Source organism: Hylobates moloch, unplaced genomic scaffold, assembly GCF_009828535.3.
Source record: "Hylobates moloch isolate HMO894 unplaced genomic scaffold, HMol_V3 SCAFFOLD_9, whole genome shotgun sequence".
NCBI lineage: Eukaryota > Metazoa > Chordata > Mammalia > Primates > Hylobatidae > Hylobates > Hylobates moloch.
Window position 1 is genome coordinate 7,627,502 of NW_026652284.1, and position 21,955 is coordinate 7,649,456.

Consider the following 21,955-nt stretch of genomic DNA (forward strand, 5'->3'; position numbering starts at 1 on the left):
CCCTGATCTTGGGGGCTGGAAGATTTCAGTTATGGATGCAAAGCAATTCAAGTACAGATTTTGAGAAAGTAGACAACTGAGTTTCTCCAGAGTCCCTATGAGGACAGAAATGGGGATGCTTTCACTGGAGCGATGACACAGTTATTTCATTACGTCTCCCAGAGTGCGGTAGAAGAAAACGCTTTGTGTTTGCACTAATAGATCTGGGGACTGATGAGAACCAACCAACATTTCCATGAAGTCACACTGACATTTTTTATTCGTTAGACTTTGTCAACCAACGCATGCATTTTTCTGAACAGCAAGCATCATTCATGAATGCAGAACAAAACCAGATAGGTTTTGTTGGTTTCAGAAAGACATGGCAAGATGAGCAGCAGGCAGCTTGCTCGTTCTGTGCAGTTGGAGGAGGAAGAGGCTGGGCCCCTGCTGTGTGGGGGCAGCCCGGGAAGGATGTGGTCACCAGCCTTGGGTCATCAGTAATTAGTGAGCGTCACGGGTAAAGAGTTTTATGGTCAGTAATAGTTTTCTGTAAATGAAAATTGCTTCTCCTCACTGGGCAATTTAGTGATATTTAAGTTAATCCAGGAAAGTCTTATTCATATTAACTATGACACGTATGAGTCAATGAGTGTCACCCGGAGACTTAAAGAGGAACTAGTGTCCTTTCAGTTCTAGAACAGCTGGCTGCAGTGGCCGGGTGTGTGGAGATTGTTTATACTGTTTCAACCATCTCCAGGTGAGGTTAACGGGTAACTGGTGGTAGGATTGGAGTCGGGGGCGGTATCTTCTACTGGCCTTTCTCCTCCCAGATTGAACCAAGTTCATCAACTGCATGTCACGTACAGCTGGAAGGCTTTCCTTTCCCTCATGGGCAACTTGTTTACTCATTTAGTTTCCACATAGAACCGGGTTCTGAAGAAGTGATTATTATTACAGTCACAGCAACAACTTTAATGATGACAACGACTTTTTTCCTTCAATTAGGTCCCCAGTGAGGTCTTTGGTAATTTTCCACAGGGAGATTAGTAAGGGAGAGGAAAACTTTCACCTGCTTTTAAAATGTATTCTGAAGTCCAAATATCTTCATGAATTTAAGCCTGTATTTTGCAGCATGTGGGTTTTTCCCAGAAAGGGTTAGAACAGCAACAACAAAAATGTTGCCTTTTGAAGCACGGTAGCACGTATACTATTTAAATTTAGACCAAGCTGGAGAATGATTGTCCACGTACTCCAGTGGCAGCAGGTGCTCCTGGGCATCCCTACATGGCGACTGGGTGCCCCTGCAAGGCGTCCCTGGGAGACGCACACGAGCAGTTTACTCCCCAGCTCTACCCTGTCTTTTGTCCTCAGCTGGGCCATTTACTGATGATAATAGCACCGTGCATTTATGCAGTAACTTAGAATTCCATCACAGTGCCACAGCAGTGCAGGACATTTGTGTCGGGGGAAAAATATGACATTCACCATTTTACTATGGATGCAGTGACCCCAGCCATTCATTTCTTGGGGAGAATTAAGTGAACTGCATCAAGTCTCCGAGTAGGGAATGGAAAATGTGTGTCAGTGGAGTGTGAATTAATCTACTTGCCGGACGCTATGTATTTCACTGGCTGCATGAACAGTACGCATGAGTCACAAATACCATAGAGATATGTGTAGATTTTTTTTCTTTTTTGGAGATGAAGTCTTGCTCTGTTGCCCAGGCTGGAGTGCAGTGGCACAATCTTGGCTCACTGCAACCTCTGACTCCCAGGTTCAAGCAATTCTCTTGCCTCAGCCTCCCAGGTAGCTGGGATTACAGGCGTGCACCACCACACCCAGCTAATTTTTGTGTTTTTAGTAGAGACGGGGTTTCACCATGTTGGCCAGACTGGTCTTGAACTCCTGACCTCAAGTGATCCTCCCGCCTCGGCCTCCCAAAGTGCTGGGATTACAGGCGTGAGCCATTGCACCCGGCCTCTGTCTACTCTCTAACTATTCTGAGCCGACTTCCACCAGCTTTGCCCAGGGAGAGCCACACCTGTCTCAAGCCATGCAGGGGCACAGATCAATCAGTGTCAACTCCTGCCCAGCCTAGAGTTGTGGGGAAATATAGCCCAGGGTCTACCTTTGACTAGTGGTGGACAGGAGCTAGTAGATACACTCTTTTGCGGTCTTTCCCCAGGAGAACAGTTCTGAGACTATTTTCCTAAGGCTCCTCTGAGGGTCCTGGCAAACGGATCCGCCTAGCCAACTCAGTAACAATCTTTGTACTGGCTTTTATGACCGTATTTCCCACCCTGACTTCTGCTTCCTGGGCTTACACCCCCATCTACTCTGCCTTCAGCAGCCTTTCTAGGCTCTGCCTAGACAGAGAGTCACTTTAAGAAAAAATCCACTTAATTGCTACTTCTAACAACACTTTAATTTCCTACCCACAAAAATTAAATCTTAATATTTCATAACGAGCTCATCAATTATGCTTCACTGTCTCGTAATAACACCCGCTGGAATTTTGCCTGGAATGATTAAATAGCGTATCTACCTATGAACCATGCAGGGCAGGGTGGGGCAGTGGAAGGAAGATGAACTTTGAGGTTTCCAGTCCAGCCCCACTCATTACTAAATATGTGTTCCTGGGCAACTCGCTTAACCTCTCTGAGTCTTTCTCAGCCTCATGTGTGAAATGGCCGTAATATAATAAAACTAGAGATTAATGACAAATGAAAAGGCTGAGGCAGGAGAATCTCTTGAACCTGGGAGGTGGAGGTTGCAGTGAGCCGAAATCATGCCATTGTACTCCAGCCTGGGCAACAGAGTGAGACTCCGTCTCAAAAAAAAAAAAAAAATTAAAAAAAAAAAGAAGGATGAAAACACAACACATCAAAATGTGTGTGTGATGGAAAGCTAAAACTTACAGGAAAATTATAACATTTAATACTTGTATCAGTAAAAATTTAAAAATAAAAACGAGTGAGTTAAATACCCAACACAAAATAGAAAACAGACATACAAGAGAGGACAAAAGTTTACTCCTTTGAAAATTCAAAGAAAATGGACAACCCTCTGGAAAGATTGCTCAAAGATAAAAGATCATTTATAAAAACATAAATAAGACTAAGAATGAAAAAAGGACAAAGTACAAAGTCAGCAAAAATGTAAAATATTTATAGTAAGAGAAGATGATAAAAACTTTAAACCATTAAACATGAAAATGTAGGTTAAATGGGTAAAATCCTAGAAAAAATTTAAACTTGTCAAAACTAACTAGAGAAGAAACACAAAGTGCAATGCGGCCAGGCGCGGTGGCTCACGCTTGTAATCCCAGCACTTTGGGAGGCCGAGGCGGGCGGATCACGAGGTCAGGAGATCGAGACCATCCTGGCTAACACGGTGAAACCCCGTCTCTACTAAAAATACAAAAAATTAGCCGGGCGTGGTGGCGGGTGCCTGTAGTCCCAGCTACTCGGAGAGCCTGAGGCAGGAGAATGGCGTGAACCCAGGAGGCGGAGCTTGCAGTGAGCCGAGATCGCACCACTGCACTCCAGCCTGGGCGACAGAGCGAGACTCCGTCTCAAAAAAAAAAAAAAAAAATAGAAAGTGCAATGCTCCCTGTTAATGATAGCATAGTCCCAACAAGAATATCAAATTGTTTTTTTCTGCAACTGGACAAGTTGATCATAAAAGTCCTTTAGAAGAAGAAAGGAGCAAAGAATTGTCAGGAAAATTCCATCCCAAAAAACAAATGAAATATTTGGGTTGTGGGGTGGGCTAGCCCACTATAGCACCTCTGTAGTTGAATCTATATGGGCTGGGCACGTGGCTCATGCCTCTAATCTCAGCACTTTGGGAGGCCAAGGTAGGAGGATTACTCAAGCTCAGAAGTTCAAGATCATTCTAGGCAACATAGTGAGACCTTGTCTCTACTAAAATTAAAAAAAATTAGCAAGGAGTGGTGGTGCATGTCTGTAGTCCCAGCTACTTGGGAAGCTGAGGTGGGAGGATTGCTTTAGCCTGGGAGATGGAGGCTGCAGTGAGCCCTGATCATGCCACTGCACTCCAGCCTGGGCAACAGAAGGAGACGCTGTCTCAAAACAGCAACAAACAAAAAACCCCAGTATGGTATTGATATGTGCATATATGGACACACAAATCAAACAGAATAGGAAATCCAGAAATAGACTCAACTGAACATAGAAATTCAATAGACAATTAAGTTGACATCTCAAATCAGTGGGAAAATTTTAATACATGGTATTAAGATACCCAGAAGGCTACAAAGAAATACAAAACTGAGTCCATTCTTTTTTTTTTTTTTTTTTTTTTCTGAGACGGAGTCTCGCTCTGTTGCCAGGCCGGAGTGCAGTGGTGTGATCTCGGCTCACTGCAACCTCTGCCTCCCAGGTTCAAGCTATTCTCCTGCCTTAGCCTCCGGAGTAACTGGGATTACAGGCACACGCCACCACACCCAGCTAATTTTTGTATTCTTAGTAGAGATGGGGTTTCACCATGTTGGCCAGGATGGTCTCGATCTCTTGACCTCGTGATCCGCCAGACTCGGCCTCCCAAAGTGCTGGAATTACAGATGTGAGCCACCACACCTGGACGCATTGAGCCCATTCTTATACCATACAACAGAATAAAGTCCAAATGGATAACATATTTAGATGTAAAATAAGGAAAACATGGAAAAATTACTGTATAACCTACAAATAAAGAAACTTTTGTATGACTCAATTTCCAGAAACAATAAGGAAAAAGATTGATAAATACGTTTACATAAAAATATAAAATTTGGCCGGGCGTGGTGGCTCTTATGTTTAATCTCAGCACTCTGAAAGGCCGAGGCGGGTGATCACCTGAGGTCAGGAGTTCAAGACCAGCCTGGCCAACATGGTGAAACCCCATGTCTACTAAAAATACAAAAATTAGCCGTGTGTGGCAGTGTGCGCCTGTAGTCCCAGCTACTCGGCAAGCTGAGGCAGTAAGATCGCTTGAACCCAGGAGGCGGAGGTTGCAGTGAGCCAAGATTTTGCCACTGCACTCCAGCCTGGGCAATAGAGTGAGGCTCCATCTCAAAAAAAATATGCTAAGTAAAAAAACAAAGCGAGAAAAACATTTACAAAAGTATCTATATTTTAGGTTAAGCCTTTTGAAATTGCTGATATTTGACCATTTTTGACCTAACAAAATGGCAATTTCATAGGCTTCAACTTAATACCTAATATACAAAGAGCACCTAAAAATAAAATGGGGAATAACTCCATAGAAGAATGCACCAGAGATATGAACCCACCATTTACAAAATAAAAATGCAATGACTTTTAACCATATGACAAGATGCTGAAGCATGCTCCTAAGACTCTATCCCAAAGATACATCGTAAAAATGCTCAAAAGACATATACAAAAGCAGTTTAGTACATCACTGTGTGTAATAGCAAAAGAGTGGAAACAATTCAGACGTCTCAATATCTGATAGAGTGAGTCCTCCAACTCTGACCTCTTCTCTCCATGATGATCTTGGATATTCTTAGATCTTTGCATTTCCATGTATGTTATAAAATCTGTTTTTCTTTTTTTTTTTTTTTTGAGATGGAGTTTCACTCTTGCTGCCCAGGCTGGAGTGCAATGGCGTGATCTTGAAAAATCTGTTTTTCAACTTACCCAGACACTCAGTCTTATTGAGTTTTGTATTGGGATTAAGTTGAATCTGTAGATCAATTTGGGAAGAACTGGCATCTTTATAAAATTGAGTATTCAAACTATAAGCATTGATTTAGACCTTCTTTAATTAATCTCAATGTTTTGTAGTTTTCTATGTAGAAATCTTTAAAAATCTTTTCTTAGGTTTATTATATGTTTTTTGGTTTGTTTGTTTGTTTTTTGTTTTTTTGTTTTGAGACATAGTCTCACTCTGTCGCCCAGGCTGGAGTACAGTGGCGTGATCTCGGCTCGCTGAAAACTCCGCCTCCTGGGTTCAAGTGATTCTCCTGCCTCAGCCTCCTGAGTAGCTGGCATTACAGGCACCTGCCACCGCCCCCGGCTAATTTTTGTATCTTTAGTAGAGATGGGGTTTCACCACGTTGGCCAGGCTGGTCTTGAACTCCTGACATCATGATCCACCTGCCTCGGCCTCTCAGAGTGCTGGGATTACAGGTGTAAGCCACTGCTTCCGGCATCCGGCCTGATTCTTAATGTTGTTATTAATGCCTTCTCTTTTTCTCTTCATAACTTTTGCAAGAGAATTATCTCTTTTATTAGACTTTCAACAATTCTTTCCTTGTAATATATGCATTTAAAACAATAAACTTACCTAAAAGTAGCACCTTAGCTGCAAAAAGCTTTGAGACGTTTTTGTTACTCAATTTGAGATATTCAATAATTTTTAGGTTTCTTCTTGTATATTTTTAGGTTGTGGAAGTTTTTAAAATCTGCATGAAAAATAACTTCTACATTGATTACACTGTGTGCAGAGTATAAAGTGTATGTTATATCAATTCCATGCAATTTACTAAGATATTTTTTGTAGTGAAAATCACAATTTCAGTATTGGATGCCATCCATTTTGTTTTTCACTCACATTAGTCAGTGGATGATGAAATGATCTTCTGGGACTGTGCAAGGTATGAAATGTTTCATGAACCCGCTGGTCATCCTTGCACAGGAGCCAGGCTAATCATCTCTGTTTCATTCCAATTTTAGAATACAAGCTGCAAAAGCAAGCACTGAGATTCTTTATGGCCTAATAATTGGTCAGTTTTTATAAATGTTCTATACGTGTTTTATGTGCTTGGAAAGGACGCACAATATGCAATAAGTATATGGGGTGGGAGGGGGGGCATGGTCTGAGAAGGAGTCTGACTCTGTTGCCCAGACTGGAGTGCAGTGGTGCCATCTCGGCTCACTGCAACCTCCACCTCCCGGGTTCAAGCAATTCTCCTGCCTCAGCCTCCCAAGTAGCTGCGATTACAGGCATGAACCACCATGGCAGGCTAATTTTTGTATTTTTAGCAGAGATGGGGTTTCGCCATGTTGGCCAGGCTGGTCTCCAACTCCTGACCTCAAGTGATCCACCTGCCTCGGCCTCCCACAGTGCTGGGATTATAGGTGTGAGCCACCACGCCTGGCCTCTACCTCTTACTTTGAATCAGGAGATCCTGAACTTACATCCTAATTGGGCTTTAGATGTCCGACCCTGCCCGGGACTGGGGGAATCTTCTAACCTGAGAGGGAACTTATTTGGCTACAAATCTGAGGTGTGTTCTCCAATTCACTTGATCACAGCTAAACCTCATGTTGATGTTGCCATCTTCCTGACTCTGTGCCTCCTTTGGGATGGAACTTGGAAGAGAAGTTTCACACACTTATTACAAGAAGTTGGAAATCCTCAACTCTTAATATAAGAAAGGTAGTAAAATTCACATATGCTGGGAGGTGCCACTCACACGGGCCTACTTTGTACTTCCGCATCAGCCGCGCCTTCATTCCCGGCACCCCCACCCTCCAGAGTCTACACCGACGTCAGCCAGTGAGCCTTCCCCCATCCCCCCCTCCCCGCTCAAGTCTCCCCGGTCCACACCTTCTTCTTGGGGCCTGGATTTGGAGCTTGGCTAGTGGAGACTACGCATTCTTTTCCAGCATACGTAGAAGATTTCTAAAAATTGACTCTATTTTTAGGCTGTAAAGAAATCTCAGTAAATTTCATGGAATTGATATCATACATACCATATTCTCTAAACATTATGTAATTAAGTCAGAAGTCTTTTTTTCTTTTAACAGAGCTTTAGAAAAAAGACCACAATTCTAATAATATACAAGATAAAATAGAAATAAAAATAGAAATGATTCCTTTGCATCTACTTTCTTGCCATTGTTCTAAGTTTCTGGGAGGCAGAGGAGTGGAGAAGATGACGTGCTGAGGTCCTATCTAGCACTTAAAATGTTTGACTCTTGGTCAGGCTCAATGGCTCATGCCTGTAATCCCAACACTTTGGGAGGCTAAGGTGGGAGGATCGCTTGAAGCCAGGAGTTTGAGACCAGCCTGGGCAACATTGCCAGACCTCATCTCTATAAAAAATACAAAAATTAGCTGGGCATGATGGCACCTGACTGTAGTCCCAGCTACTCAGGAGGTCAAGGCAGGAGGATTGCTTGAGTCCAGGAGGTCAAGGCTGCAGTGAGTCATGATCGCACCACTGTGCTCCAGCCAGGGCAACACAGTGAGACCCTGTCTCAAAAAAAAAAAAAAAAAAAGCTTGACTCTCTCATTCAAATCCTTAAATCATTCGCTTGGAGGATCTGTTCTTTGGCGACGCTGAGAGCTGTCCTCTCCCGCGTGTGTCTCCCCACGTTTCTCCTGCCGTCTCAGCAGAGCCCTCCTCCCACATCGCCCCATTACCGCAGCCCACACAGGGCCGTCAGCTTTGTCAACTTTCGTCTGGCTAATTTCACTTGAGGCGCCTCTTTATTTGGAATTTTTATAAACTTGTTTTGTTCATAGCTTCCGACTCACCATGTATTCCATCCTCCCCCACAGGCCAAATGGAAATGAAGCCTTTTATGAAGTTTCCCTCTTTTTAAGCTGGAAAGTTGGCAGCGACGTCGTTTTGAAGTGAGTCGGAAAGTCTGGGTTGGGCTGGCAACATCACCCCTAAGATGAGGGCCATTTACAAGTTTGTTTATAAAAAGTGGGAGAGCTGGAGCTGTGTTTTCTTGGCGCTGTGCTGGAATTCTGACCACTCGAAGATGAGATCTCATCCCAGGAGTGCTTGCTAGTGCCTCCTTCACGGACCAACCCTGTCAAGTGGGAAGGCATGAAGTTCAAGAAGTCAGCATTCCCAGAGGCAGGCCAGCTTGCTTTCATTCTGTCGTACTCGGTTTCCTTACTTTCCTCCTAACATGGTACCTCTGAAGCAAACGTTCCCCAGCACTGTCCCCTTCTAGAAAGACCTTGTATGAGAACCTTATCTTTGCACTGTCCCCTTCTAGAAAGACCTTGTATGAGACCGCCGTTAGGGCAGACGGGATGGATTTGACCAACCCAGGTCACAAACCAGTGATGATGGAGAGAATTCCATGAGTTAGCCAGGGCGCAGCGGGACAGAGGGAACCTGGCTCCTTCCTTACAACAGCTTCTTGGAGCAAGGAATCTTGGACAAAAAAATAAAAGCACTAGACTGGTTCAAGGTTATTTGTTCAACTTTACATCTAACTCTGTTCTGGGTCCCAGAGACACCAACGTACACAAGATTCACTCCTTATGTCCCAGGAGCCCATGGTCTACCCAGGAAGACAGAGAGGGGAAAGAAGACCCGTTCAGTGAGGCTGAATAACTGAGCTGTGGGTAGGCACCTGAAGAGAGCAGAGCCAGGGCAGACCCCAAGGAGGGGAACTGAGCTGAGCCTGGCACGATGAACCCCAGCTTGCCCTCCTCCATGGAGTGTGGTGAGGAGGCCCACAAAGGTCCTAGAAATGTTCATCGTGGAGCTTGGGAGAGAGGGAGAGAGGGGCCGCTCAAACTGTGTATGTTGGTATCACCGTTATAATTGCCTACACTTTACAAAAAGGCAAAACTGTACAAAACTGTCACTTTCTGAAAAGGAGACAGAATTCAGAGGTGGAGATTCCACCCAAGTACGGTCATGCACAGCTGCTGCTGGGAAGCCTCTCCAAAATGAGTTGAAGGCCACAGGCCTCGGATGCTAGGCAGATAGCAGAGACTGCTGGGCACCCCGGTGCCACAGGGTGCAGGAAGGTTCTCCCCCGACAGCCCCTTCCACGAACACCCTGGCACCTGCCCTGCATGGTCCTGTTCCTGGGAACTTTCTTTTTTTTTCTTTTAGATGGAATCCCACTCTTGTCGCCCAGGCTGGAGTGCAGTGGCGCTGTCTCGGCTCACTGCACCCTCTGCTTCCTGGATTCAAGTGATTCTCCTGCCTCAGCCTCCCAAGTAGCTGGGATTACAGGTGCCCGCCATCACGCCCATGTGTCTCTGTGTTATCATTTAATGTCAGTGCAAGGCCTCTGATCAGCTATATTGAAATAACATATTACATATAATAATATTGAAATAGTTATGGGAATATAGAAAATCACTTGTCTTCTTAATCAAAGGCTTAAAGTGCTTTTGGAATTATTTTAATAAGTATTCTTCTTACTCATTTCAGAGTTTCGGAGAGAACAAATCTACAGCAGCCCTGGGGCTCCTCAGGGAGAACAGCGATGGGTATTTTGGGAGGGGCCTCATGGCGGCCCCACAGGCTGAGGAGCGAGGTCTCTGATTAGTGCATTTGGAGAAGGGGTGGGCATTCTCAGCTGAGAGCCTCTTGCTTTTAGGAAGCTTTTTGATGAATAGTGGCCAATTATTCACACCATGATAAAAAAAAATAAGTCATAATAGATAGCAAGCTCTTCTCGTGTTCACGACGCCGAGTGAGGTAGCGTTCTGATTCTCTTCCCTTTGTTACTGGAAAATGGTCCCAATCCAGACCCCAAGAGAAGGTTCTTGGATATCACATGAAAAAGAATTCGGAGTGAGTCCATACAGTAAAGTGAAAGCAAGTTTATTAGGAAAGTAAAGGAATAAAGAATGGCTACTTGTGGACTGCTCGGCTACTTGTGCTTACTGTTACTTCTTGATTATGTGCTAAACAAGGGGTGGGTTATTCATGAGTTTTCCAGGAAGGAGGTGGGCATTTCCTGGGACTGAGGGTTCCTCCCCTTTTTAGACCATATAGGGTAACTTCCTAACATTGCCATGGCATTTGTAAACTGTCATGGCGCTGGCGGGAGGGTCTCTTATCATGCTAATGCACAAAAATTAGTATATAATGAGCCATGAGGATGACCGGAAATCACTTTCGTCACCATCTTGGTTTTGGTGGGATTCAGCGGGCTTCTTTACCACATGCTGTTTTATCAGGAAGGTCTTTGTGACCGATATCTTGTGCCAACCTCCTATCTCATCCTGTAACAAGGATGCCTTAACCTCCTGGGAATGCAGCCCAGTAGGTCTCAGCCTTATTTTACCCAGCTCCTGTTCAAGATGGAGTTGCTCTAGTTCGAATGCCTCTGATACCTTGAATTACTTTTTGGGTCTGAAATGGACACTGTGAGCTGGCCAAAGAGGGGAACTGGGTACCACTTACTGATTGAGTTTCAAAGGAGAGCTCTTAACTTCATGAGAAATGCATCCTAATCTCCCACGTTAATGAGATGCTTCCAAGAATGATTATACTCCTTGATTATTGATTAATAGATTGACGCAGCCCAGAATGAGGTCTCTAGGGACACAGTGCAGGGCTCAGATATCTAAGGTCCCTTAACCCCTCTGAGAATGTAGTATTGCAGAAGTGTGTGCTATTAATCAGGGTGGGCCAAGGGCACAAGTAATCCCCAAAGCTCAGGGGGCAAACACAAAAAGTGGCTCCCTTGAGTCCAGAGGTCAGGTGGTTCTCCTCCTGCAGCAACTCAGGAATCCAGTATGCTTCCCTCTCACAGATCTGCCATCTGGAAGTTCTTTGCTAACAGCCCCTGATGAGAGAGCAAGAGTGTGAAGAGCTCACACCTGCTCTAACACGCTGAACTGATAGCAACCATCACTTCCACTCACATCCATATTGGCAAGAACTCAGTCACATGATCTCACCGTAGCAAGGGCTGCTGGGAAATGGAGTCTTCCTGTGCACCTGGGAAGAAGAAATGGCGTAGTGAATGGGAAACAATCCCCAGGCCCCGTGTAAGTAGAAAGCAATTGTCTTCACTGTGTTTAATTGTACTAAGGCCTATTGGGAGATTAACAAAGCTTCATAAAACCAACTTTTTTTTTTTTTTGAGACAGGGTCGTACTCTGTCACCCAAGCTGGAGTGCAGTGGTGCAATCATGGATCACTGCAACCTCAACCTCCCAGGCTCAGGTGATCCTCCCACCTCAGCCTCCCAGTAGCTGGGACTACTATGGGTGTGCGTCACGGTGCCTGGCTAATTTTTGTATTTTTTGTAGTGATAGGGGTCTCACTATGTTTCCCAGGCTGGCCTTGAACTCCTGGGCTCATGCAATCTACCAGCCTCAGCCTCAGCCTCCCAAAGTGCTGGGATTACAGGTGTGGGCCACTGCACCTAGCCTCAATCCTGTTTGTGTAAGACAAGTAACTTTGCTCAAGATGAATCCTTAGTGGACAAAAATTTCCCTCTTGTCAGTTCTCTGCTTATATAGTTGCTTATTTCTAAGTCTGACTCAAGTAAGAGGTTTGGTTGCCCACAAGCAGATACTAATGGGAGTGTTGTCATTGGAACATCTGCATGCGAAAATGTCTTGGTGGTGAAGGGATGGGAAACGTGTGTTGCCAAGGAGTTCCCAGCACCTGAAAGAAGCAGAATGTGTGCAGCAATTAATTGTCCTATAAAGGTTGGAAGTTGTATAAAGCAAAAAAAATTAAAGTTTAAAAAATTTTAACAATTATTTTAAATGCCTGAACAAGTCCCCAGAATAAAAACTTACGGTTGTCTTAAGAAACACCCTTGCAGTAGCAGCATTTGTTCCTTGGAGAGATTCAACCTGGTCCCAGAGAGTGGCCTGCTTCTCTGTGCCGTGATGCCAACCGGAGATGAAGCTATGGAAAACAAATGATGAAAACTGGTGCTGGGCACGGTGGCTCACGCTTGTAATCCCAGCACTTTGGGAGGCCGAGGCGGATGGATCGCCTGAGGTCAGGAGTTCAAGACCAGCCTGGCCAACATAGTGAAATCTGTCTCTACTAAAAATACAAAAATTAGCCGGGCGTGGTGGCAGGCACCTTTAATCCTAGCCACTCGGGAAGCTGAGGCAGGAGAATTGCTTGAACCTGGAAGGCGGAGGTTTTAGTGAGCTGAGGTTGCGCCACTGTTCTCCAGCCTGGACAACAAGATAGAGACTCTGTCTCAAAACCAAAACCAAAACAAAAACAAAACTGGGTTGGCATAGTAAACAGAGGCCACACAGGCCTTCAAGAGGGGCCTGAGTGTAAGATGAGTATATTCTTTTAAAATGATTCAGGAGGAACAGTGTGAGAATAGTATATTTTGGTCTGCCCAATCATTTGAATTATGTTACAGAGTTGGCACATTTATGAGACCACGAGCTCATTGTATTATCTCCAAGCATAGTTTATGGAGGAAATGAGTGGTGGCAAATGTAACAAGAGATTTGCATAAACCACTACAAAGATTATTGTTTTGCTATATATATATATAAATATGTATATATATGTGTATATATATATAAATATGTATATATATGTATATATATATATATATTTTTTTTTTGAGATGGAGTCTTGCTCTGTCGCCCAGGCTGGAGTGCAGTGGCAGTATCTCAGCTCACTGCAACCGCCATCTCCTGGGTTCAAGCTATTCTCCTGCCTCAGCCTCCAGAGTAGCTGGGATTACAGGTGCCCACAACCACACCTGGCTGATTTTTATATTTTTAGTAGAAACAGGGTTTCACCATGTTGGCCAGGCTGGTCTTGAACTCCTGACTTCAGGTGATCTGCCTGCCTCGGCCTCCCAAAATGTTGGGATTACAGGTGTGAGCCACCACGCCCAGCCAGTAAAATATTTGTATAGTATATAAAGAACCAGGAGCTGTGGTTCTTAGAACCAGGAGCTGCGGTACTTACATAGGAGAGAATGAAAGTTGGAGATAAAATGTGGTCACACTAAAATGGGTAGATGTTAATCCTGAGCTCAGAATGCAGAAGTCAATTCATTGGGATAGTAAACTTGGTCCTAGTAATTATGCATTTAGAGACCCATCCAGTTTTAGGAGAAAAATACAGCTGCAGGTATGGTGCCCTGCACTCTTCCAAGAAGTGCCACTGCCCTTTGGGGAGTGTTCAGGGCAGTGTTGCACAGAGGAGGCATTCCTTGCCAGCACCCCATGGTAAAACTGCATAGGGCTTATTGAAATAAACTTTTTTTTTTTTTTTTGAGACGGAGTCTTGCTTTTGTTGCCCAGGCTGGAGTACAGTGGCACAACCTTGGCTCACTGAAACCTCCGCCTCCCAGGTTCAAGCGATTCTCCTGCCTCAGCCTCCCAAGTAGTTGGGACTACAGGCATGAGCCACCACACCCAGCTAATTTTTGTATTTTTAGTAGAGACAGGGTTTCGCCATATGGGCCAAGGTGGTCTCAAACCCCTGACCTCAAGTGATCCGCCCCCCTCCGCCTCCCAAAGTGCTGGGATTACAGGTGTGAGCCACTGTGCCTGGCCTGAAAGAAACTTTTAAGCAGAGAAATATTGGAAACACACACAATCCTCTGAGCTCTGCTTATCCCCTGGAGAGGTGAGTTTTTGCAGGTGTAGTGGGTTTGGGAGCCTCAGAGGGCGAGACCTGTCCTACCCACGCCCAGATATTCATAGGGAAGGGAGCAGTCTGTGATGCAGGACCTTCCTGGTTGAGTAGATGGCCTTGTTTTATTTCTTCTTTCTGAGACAATTAGGACATTATGCCAAGTGCTTGAAATTTATTTGCATAGGAACATTATATTACTTGTGAATACCACCAGGAGAATCAAGGGGCAGTGGGGCTGTTTGGGTTGAGAAACTGAGACTCTTTTGTGTGATGGAACAAATACACTGTTCTGGAAGAAGAAGAAAACTCAGATCTTGGCCGGGCGCGGTGGCTCACGCTTGTAATCCCAGCACTCTGGGAGGCCGAGGCGGGCGGATCACGAGGTCAGGAGATCGAGACCACGGTGAAACCCCGTCTCTACTAAAAATACAAAAAATTAGCCGGGCGTGGTGGCGGGCGCCTGTGGTCCCAGCTACTCGGAGAGGCTGAGGCAGGAGAATGGCGTGAACCCGGGAGGCGGAGCTTGCAGTGAGCCGAGATTGCGCCACTGCACTCCAGCCTGGGCGACAGAGCGAGACTCCGTCTCAAAAAAAAAAAAGAAAACTCAGATCTTTTGCTGGCCCTAATGTTGAGCAGCTGAGTGACCTTGGGCAAGTTACTTCATCTCTCCAGGCCTCCGTCTCCTTGTTTTTGGAGTGTTGAGGTTACATTATTACATCACTTTGTAGAGCCTTCTCATTTGGGACTTTGTAATCCATGAGGGAAACTGTCTGCAAGCCCTAAAGCCCTTAATCTTGATTGAAATATGGTCAAAAATAGATCTGGAAGTAATTTTAAAAAGCAATTTAAAATGTTAAATATGATGTATTAGACTTCCTGAAAAATATGACCAACAACTTTATGTTCTCAACTTTTTACCAAACTCTTTGAACACTATTTGTTTTTACAAGAAAGAAGTCTTATAATAAATGAGCAGAGCATCTGTAGACTAATTACACCTCTAGAATTACCTGGAGATGACAATTGCAATTGTTTTGGTAACAAAGAATCGTCTCTGCTCTTCTGCCCTAAATGATAACTGCACCTCAGTTCCTCATGGTGTTTAACAAAAGTCCTTACCACCTTCACAGGCCTCTCTCACCAGCCCTGGCATTTTCTCTGTCTGAAAAGAAGCCAGGAAATTGTTTTACAAACTCCTGCAATGGTACTTCTTAGAGAAAGCAACGTGAGGCAGCCCAGTCTCACTTGGTGAAACTTGCAGCATAGAAGATCCTGGCCAGTGGGAGACATGGAACTTGTCACAAGTTGGGCAAGATTTATCACTATCCTATAGCTGGGTGGGAGTCATCTTATCCTGTAGCTGGGTGGGATTCATCAATATCCTGTAGCTGGGTGGGATTAATCAATATCCTGTAGCTGGGCTGGATTAATCGATATCCTGTAGCTGGCTGGGATTCATCAATATCCTGTAGCTGGGTGGGATTCATCAATAATCTATAGCTGGCTGGGATTCACCAATATCCTGTAGCTGGGCGGGATTAATCAATACCCTGTAGCTGGGCAGGGTTAATCAATATCCTGTAGCTGGGTGGGATTAATCAATATCCTGTAACGGGGCGGGATTCATCAATAACCTATAGCTGGGTGGGATTCATCAATATCCTGTAGCTGGGCGGGATTCATCAATATCCTGTAGCTGGGCGGGATTCGTCAATATCCTGTAGCTGGGCGGGATTCGTCAATATCCTGTAGCTGGGCGGGATTCGTCAATATCCTGTAGCTGGCTGGGATTCGTCAATATCCTGTAGCTGGGCGGGATTCGTCAATATCCTGTAGCTGGCTGAGATTCGTCAATATCCTGTAGCTGGCTGGGATTCGTCAATATCCTGTAGCTGGGCGGGATTCATCAATATCCTGTAGCTGGGTGGGATTCATCAATGTCCTGTAGCTGGGAGGGATTCATCAATAACCTATAGCTGAGCGGGATTCATTAATAACCTATAGCTGAGCGGGATTCATCAATATCCTGTAGGTGGGCGGGATTCATCAATATCCTGTAGCTGGGGGGATTCATCAATATCCTGTAGCTGGGCGGGATTAATCAATATCCTGTAGCTGGGGTGATTCATCAATATCCTGTAGCTGGGTGGGATTAATCAATATCCTGTAGCTGGGGTGATTCATCAGTATCCAAAGCTGGGTAGGATTTATCGATATCCTGTAGCTGGGAGAGATTCGTTAATATTTTATAGCTGGTTGGGATTCATCAATATCCTACACCTGGCTTCGATTCATCAATATCCTGTAGCTGGCCAGAGGAAAACCTCAGGGTTTCTGGGTTGGCTGCTTCCAAAATGTAGGCCCTCGAGTAAAGAACCTAATTTTATATGAAAGAGACAACTGCTGCTGACCAGGTGGCTGCTGAATAGATATGTCTGATCCACACAGCTTAGTTGAAAAACAAGTTAAACGAAGTAAAAAAAAATCTCTTTGGGAACGAGAACAACGTGGGCTGTGTTGGGGCCTAAGCGGAATTTCACTCAGCAGGAGCAACTGTTTCATCAGAAGGATTATGGAGCTCTTGACAGAGGTTTCCAAGAAACAGAAAAATAGTCCCAATTCAAGTTCGGTAAAGAATGAGGTGTCTGTCTGTTGGCCGCTGAAATACCGAGCCCGAGTGAAGGCGAAAAGTGAGGGAGGAGATGAATGGGCTGTAAGAGGCGGATTCATGGGAGGAGAAAATAAAGCAGTGTCATTAACACCAAAGGACATAGGGACAGAAGGAACATCACGGTGGGAGGGCAGAGTGGAGATTTGTGGAGGTGGGAGCGTCCCCAGCTCGCCCTTCTTGGTCAAGTTTAAATGAAGGCAAAGTTCTTTCCCTTCAAACTCTTGAGTGTGGATACAATACCACAGTGAGCAACGCCGGGAGTTCTGACTTCTGTTCCGTTTAAGTTCAAAAAGAACCTAAATGACGTTGTTGGGAAACTTAGAAGTCAGGAAACAATGCTTTAAAATGCACGGAAGTAGCAATAAGAGCCTAGAGTCACCCAGACATCTTTCATTTCTACAGCCCAGAAATCTCTCCTTTCTACAGCCCTATAAATTATTGAGGGAGCCCCTTCTCGGACAACGAAAACGATGTAATAGGATCCTTTCAAGCTCATCATTACCTCAGACATCCTTCTTTAGTCAGGAGAAGACTTGGGATTCGGTTCTCCATCACAACTCCGTGTTTGAAAACATTCCAGTAATTTGTGAATGCAATAATCCAAGAGATTTTCATGCTGTGCTTCACCACTCATTACATAGAACATTGAGTTCTTGTGTTGAATATTTTATTTTAAAGGACTGTGCATTTTTTCATTTTGCTGTTTCACTTTTTTTATTCTGAATGTAGCACATGCTCATTGCAAAACAACAACCCCCCACAAAAAGCAATGAAGAGCCCAATTTAAAAGGTTATTGTCACCTGTCACACGCCAATACACTATCAGGGTTCAGTGTGGGCCATTCCGGACCATTTCTTTGCATATATAAACCCATAAACATGAAGCTCTTTTTCCCCTAAACTTTGAGATACAAAGTTAAAACCAACATTTATGCATGCCTTTGTGTTGAGCCATATTTGATAACTAAGTCCTTGTTTGACCCATGATCTCAACCAGAAAGCTTTCCCTCAGGGAAAACCACCCCGCTGAATGCCACATGTGGGAATCAGAGCTCTGTTTTTACCTCCTTCCAATCCCACAGCTGTTGAAATGATCATAGTTGGAATCATATAATCAGTCATGGAAGGGAACATAGATGGTGTTGAGCTCAGGAAACCCCGATACCCTGAAATACGGCACATGGGCATGCGGAATACTTTGATTTAAAGAAAAAGGGGAAAGCCTCAGAAACAAGCCTCAGAGGCTGGGCGCCATGGCTCACACCTGTAATCCCAGCACTTTGGGAAGCCGAGGCGGGTGGATCACCTGAGGTCAGGAGTTTGTGACCAGCCTGGCCAACACAGTGAAACCCCGTCTCTACGAACGATACAAAAAATTAGCCAGGCATGGTGGTGTGAGCCTGTAGTCCCAGATACTCGGGAGGCTGAGGCACGAGAATCACTTGATCCGGGGAGGCAGAGATTGCAGTGAGCCAAGATCGTGCCACTGCACTCCAGCCTAGGCGACAGAGCAAGACTGTTTCAAACAAACAAACAGAATTGGTAGGGCTTGAATTATCATCAGAAAGGGTGCAGAAGCAAGAAAGAGCATAGTGTATAATATATTCACAGACAAGGATGGGTCGAGACTTATGGGAGTGAATTGTTCAAGTCAAGGAGAGAAATGAACCTGACTGGACAGAGGGAGGCAGGTGATGGAAGTCATGGAAAATCAGGTAGACAGTGGATGCTTTGTGACGTGGGAAATGGCCACGGAATATCCTCAAGCAGGTATTTAGGGAGTATTGGTGTATCCGTGCAGTAGAGGAAGGATCACCTTCTGACTTATGGATACACATGCAGAAGTGAGCAATACGTACACCACACATTTCTGCGGGTTGTAGTGTGTTTCCCAGGCTGGATATTGGCGACTTGGCTCACTGCAACTCTTCCTCCGAGGTCAACATCTGTATCATTTAGTAGAGATGGGGTTTCACCGTGTTGGCCAGGATAGTCTCGAACTCTTGACCTCAAGTGATCTGCCCTCCTCAGCCTCCCAAAGTGCTGGGATTACAGGCGTGAGCCAGGGCGCCCAGCCTTGTGGGTTCTTAAGTATCCTCTAAGTTTCATTTGGTGATTAACTAAGGAAGGAGCAGATGTGAGGGAGAAAGTTGAGGGTTTGGTTTTGTTCTTTTAATTTTTTTCTCAGCCTCCCAAGTAACCGGGATTGTAGGCACACACCACGGTACCCAGCATGTATGTATGTATGTATGTATGTATTTATTTATTTATTTATTTTGAGATGAGGTTTTGCTTTGTCGCCCAGGCTCCTGGCCTCAAGCAATTCTCCTCCTGCCTTGGCCTCCTAAAGTGCTGAAATTGTAGGCATGAGCTGCCACAGCTGGCCAAGGGTTTGGTTTTGGACATGATAAATTTGAGGTGCCTATAAGATATCTAAGTGAGGCTGGGTGCGGTGACTCATGCCTGTAGTCCCAGCACTTTGGGAGGCCGAGGCACGTGGATTGCCTGAGCTCAGGAGTTTGAGACCAGCCTGGGCAACACAGTGAAACCCCGTCTCTATTAAAATACAAAAAATTAGCCAGGTGTGGCGGCGTGTGTCTGTAGTCCCAGCTACTCAGGAGGCTGAGGCGAAAGAATCACTTGAATCTGGGAGGCAGAGGTTGCAGTGAGCCAAGATCGTGTCACTGCACTCGAGCCTGGGTGACAGTGAGACTCTGTCTCAAAAACAAAAACAAAAAGAGAGAGAGAGAAAAAAAGACAAAAAGAAAAGAAAAGAGGAAGTCAGCCAGGCACAGTGGCTCACACCTGTAATCCCAGCATTTTGGGAAGCCTAGGAGGGAGGATCACTTGAACCCAGGAGTTCAAGACCAGCCTGGACAACATGGCAAAACCCTGTCTCTACTAAAAATACAAAAAATTAGCTGAGATGGTGGCTCGTGCCTGTAGTCCCAGCTACTTGGGAGGCTGAGGTGGGAGGATCACCTGAACCTCAGAGGTGGAGGCTGCAATGAGCTGAGATCACACCACTACACTCCAGCACAGGCAACAGAGTGAAACCCTGTCTCAAAAAAAAAAAAAAAAGAAAAAGAAAAAGAAAAGAAAAGAGGAAGGGCTGGAAAGTCAACAACCTAAGCTTTCATCTTAAGAAATTAGTAAGCAAACAGCAAATTAAATCCAAAGAAAGCTGAAGGAGAAAATAATACAGATAAAAGCAGAAATTAATGAAGTAGAAAATAAGCATAAAATAGAGAGGATGAACACGTTATCTGTATTATTATTATTTCTGTTTTTGTTTTTTGTTTTTTGTTTTTTGGTTTTTTTTTTGAGACAGAATCTCACTCTGCTGCTCAGCCTGGAGTGCAGTGGTGTGATCTTGTCTCACTGCAACCTCCACCTCCCAGGTTCAAGTGATTCTCATGCCTCAGTCTCCCAAGTAACTGGGACTACAGGCATCTGCCACCACACCAGGCTAGTTTTTATATTTTTAGTAGAGACGAAGTTTCACCATATTGGCCAGGCTGGTCTCGAACTCCTGACCTCAGGTGATCCGCCCACCTCAGCCTCCCAAAGGGCTAGAATTACAGGCATGAGCCACCGCACCCGGACTGCTTCTGGTTCTTTGAAGAGACATTAATGATAAACCCCTGGCAAGACTGATCAAGAAAAAAGAGAGAAAGCCTTAAGTAAATTTCACTCCTAAATAATCAATATTAGGAGTTTGCTAGGGCTGCCATAACAAAGTACCCAAGGCTGAGTGGCTTAAACAACGGAAATTTATTTCACTTTTTTTCACTTTTTCTTTCCTTTTGGGGTTTCAACATGTGGCCCAGGCTGGTCTCAAAGTCCTGAGATCAAGCGATCCGCCCACCTCAGCCTCCTAAAGTGCCGAGGCATGAGCCGTCGCACCTGACCAGAAATTTATTTCTCATAGTCCTGGAAGCTGGAAGTCTGAGATCAAGATGTGGACAGGTGTATTAGTCTGTTCTCACACTATTATCAAGACATACCTGAGACTAAATAATTTATTAAGAAAAGAGGATTAATCAGCTCACAGTTCTGCAGGCTGTACAGGCTTCTGCTTCTGGGGAGCCCTGGGGAAACGTACAATCATGGCAGAAGGCGAAGGGGAAGCAGGCACAATCTTCACATGGTCAGAGCAGGAGCGCGAGAGAGCAAAGCGGGAAGTGCTAGACACTTTCAAACAACCAGCTGTCGTGAGAACTCTGTCCAGAGAACAGCAAGGAGGACGTCCGCCCCCATGATCCAGTCACCTCCCAGCAGGTCCCTCCTCCAACACTGGGAATTACAACTGGACGTGAGATTTGGGTGGGGACCCATAGCCAAGCTCTATCAGCAGGGTTGGTTTCTCCTGAGGTCTCTCTCCTGGGCTCGTAGATACCATCTTCTCGGTGTCTTCATAGGGCCTTCCCTCTGTGTTTGTCTGTGTCCCAATCTCCCCTTCTTATAAAGGTACTTTAATTCCCTTTTTGAAGATCCAAATACAGTCAGGTACTGAAGGTTAGGACTTCCATGTATGAATTTTGTGGGGACACAACTTGGCCCATCGTATAAACAACCGTGCAGCTCGTATAGACATTTAAAAGGTTAGAAATTTGTGCCAAAATTAAAATTAAGAGGAATTGGACAATTTCCTTGGAAAACACATATCACCAATCTATCACAAAAAGAAATATAAAATCTAGCTGGGCGCAGTGGCTCATGCCTATAATCCCAGCACTTTGGGAGGCCAAGACATGTGGATCACTCGAGGTCAGGAGTTTGAGACCAGCCTGGCCAACATGGTAGGCTTTGGTAGGGTGTTGGTAGAAACGCCGTCTCTATCAAAAAATACTTTCGCTTGAACTCAGGAGGCAGAGGTTACAGTAAGCCAAGATCGCGCCACTGGACTCCAGCCTAGGCAACAGAGTGAGGCAAAAAAAAAAAAAAAAAGGAAGGAAGGAGAGAAAGGA

The 21,955-nt window shown here is 44.9% G+C and overlaps 1 protein-coding gene and 1 non-coding gene across 4 annotated transcripts in view; one reads left to right on the plus strand and one right to left on the minus strand.

Annotated features, from left to right (window-relative positions):
- Positions 1 to 21,955, plus strand: part of SLC45A1 (solute carrier family 45 member 1) — a 104,624-nt gene that overhangs the window by 47,970 nt on the left and 34,699 nt on the right. For all 3 annotated transcript variants that reach the window (XM_058444441.1, XM_058444440.1, XM_058444442.1), the window contains exon 3: positions 8,521 to 8,595. The gene's annotated coding sequence lies outside the window, so the exon portion shown is untranslated. The remainder of the gene's footprint in view (positions 1 to 8,520; positions 8,596 to 21,955) is intronic.
- On the minus strand, positions 6,604 to 6,706 carry LOC116813948 (U6 spliceosomal RNA). The gene has a single exon (XR_004371072.1). It is a non-coding gene; the product is annotated as a U6 spliceosomal RNA (small nuclear RNA).